Consider the following 2,692-nt stretch of genomic DNA (forward strand, 5'->3'; position numbering starts at 1 on the left):
TAATGTATTTTTTGTAAGCAGTATTGTTAAATAAATATTGCTTATAATCTAAACTGCTGACATTTATGGATATTCATTTCACATCTCTTAAATACAAAATGAATTTTCTCATAAAAAAACGTTTGACCTCTGTTTACCTGTATCGAACAAGTGGTCAACCCTAATTCTCTGTGTGTCTCGTGTGTTTGATGCTACTTTATGTCTTGGTGAGGCATTATCTAAGTATGCTTCATTAATCGTAGCATGGTTTCTGCATTAAATGTGGACTGTGTTAAATGCCAGTGAAAATAACAGCTCCTTCAGCCAATCAACTTGGGTAAATTGCAATTTTTGGCCTTAATTTAATGGGTCCAGATGTTACATTTTATTGTCCATACTCTTGGTTGTCCATTGTAAACATTGTGTTTTCAGTTTGCCACCTGGTCCTAAACAGTGAGAAAGAAGATGGAATGGTTTCTACACTGGGGTTATTTTTCCCCACTTTGGCAAATTGAAAACTTAGCCCCGCTAACGCCAACTGGCAAAATTGCAAGCAGCTTGTCAAAAACTCTGACAGTCCCGCCTGTGCTGTGGTTTCCCATAATGTCCTTACTACTCTTTCTGTTTAGTAGCTTTACCTGCATTGATTGCAGGGGAAGTGAGAATTCCTCAAACCAGTAACAGAGAGGGGTAAAAATTGTTTCTGAGATAATAGGAACTGCAGATGCTGGAGAATCTGAGACAACAAAATGTAGAACTGGATGAACACAGCAGGCCAAGCAGCATCAGAGGAACAGGAAGGCTTATAAGTGGAGATAAGTTCGGTGGGGCAGGAGCAGGTGGAGACAATGGGTCAACCAGGGCAGTCAGGTTTGTGGATAGGTCCTCGGATGCTGCTTGGCCTGCTGTGTTCATCCAGCTCTCATTGGAGCTCTTACATACACACACCATGGAATCTGACGTCATGATGATATAGCTCCTTTTACCAATAGCGAGCGGTTATTCATAGAATAGAATCTCTATAGTGCGAAAACAGGCCATTTGGCCCAACAAGTCCACATTGCCCTCTGAAGAGCATCCCACCCAGACCCATTCCCCTAATCTAACCCACCTAACCTAAACATCCCTGGGTGCTATGGGCAACTTAGCATGGCCAAACCACCTAACCCGCAAATCTTTGGGCCGTGAGTGGAAACTGGTGGAAACCCACACCGGCATGGGGAGACATTCGTCCGAGGGTGGAATCGAACCCAGGTCCCTGGCACTGTAAGGCAGCAGTGCTAATCACAGAGCCACCATGCCACCCCTATTATTAATATAGTAAAGGCACAGTTAACCCTTAGTCCACAAAGTAAAGGTCTTTTTTATCTTTGTAGTTTGATCAAATAGCTTCTGTCATCCATAATCATGTTGTAGGGTATGAAAGCTTTGGGAACGGAGTGTAGTAAGTAGTTGGTTCATTTTACTCTCAGTCTGGTCATCAATGGAAAAGAAACTGTTTGGGTGTAAAATGGACTGCCATTTCATTTTGTTTTGTCCAGCCATCAAGATGCTGATCAACTCTGCAGGCAATTTTGCATGCTGCTCTTAAAACTGCCATAATAAATTCAGCACAAAAGAGGACAGGAAATGACTGTCTCAGGCACACAATCTCCTGAAAGTCTGGTCAGGCAGCATCAGAGGAACAGGAAAGCTGACATTCTGGGTCACTTCTGAAGTGGGGTCCAGATCTGAAACATCAGCTTTCCTGAGGTAACAAGGTGTAGAGCTGGATGAACACAGCAGGCCAAGCAGCATCGGAGGAGCAGGAAAGCTGACATTTCGGGCCTAGACCCTTCTTCAGCCTTCCTGCTACTTTGATGCTGCTTGGCCTGCTGTGTTCATCCACCTCCACACTTTGTTATCTCAGACTCCAGCATCAGCAGTTCCTACTATCTCCTGCAAGTCTAGACTGAAGGTAGAAACACTGCTTCTGGGTAAACATCTTATGGAGCTGCTCTGAACATAAGGGTTAGTGCATCCTAGAAAATGTATCAGGAAAAGATTGACAAGGGTGGGTCTCCTGTCTTGAAGGAAGAAGGCTGAGGGTTGATCTAACAGTGGTCTTTACAATTATAAGTCAATGTTTCCAAACTTAAAAACCCACAAGAACACATACCCTTCAATGTGCCTCATATTTTCACATGCTTGTTCCATCAACCAGGAACCATACATGACCCATACATCAAATTATGCATTTGGGGTTGAACTAGCAAAGCAAGGGTAGTGCTGAGAATCAGCGGGATCTTGGTGTGTAGGTACACTGGTCCTTGAAGGCAACATAATATGCGTACAGGGTGGTCAAGAAGGCATGTGGGATTCTGGCCTTTATTAAGTGGTGCATTGTTAAGAAGAGTTGGGAGGTTATAATGGAGTTGTGTTGGACATTGGTTAAGCTACAGCTGGAGTACTGTGTGCAGCTTTGGATCCCAGCTGATTAGACAGCTGGTTTACAATGCAGAGTAACGCCAACAGCTTTTCCCACAGCAAGAGGGACTCTCCTTCTCAGCCTCACTCCTTGTTTGAGGTGTAGAGGCCCTTCGGTTAGACCACCACTAGTCGTCTCTCTCTATTGAAGGAGAAACCCTTTGGTCAACTAGGACTGTAGTGACTTTTACATCAAGACCAAGTTGATAAATTCAATTGAACTTCACTGAAGATTGTCTTAATCCTC

This window comes from Stegostoma tigrinum, chromosome 36, assembly GCF_030684315.1.
Source record: "Stegostoma tigrinum isolate sSteTig4 chromosome 36, sSteTig4.hap1, whole genome shotgun sequence".
Lineage (NCBI taxonomy): Eukaryota > Metazoa > Chordata > Chondrichthyes > Orectolobiformes > Stegostomatidae > Stegostoma > Stegostoma tigrinum.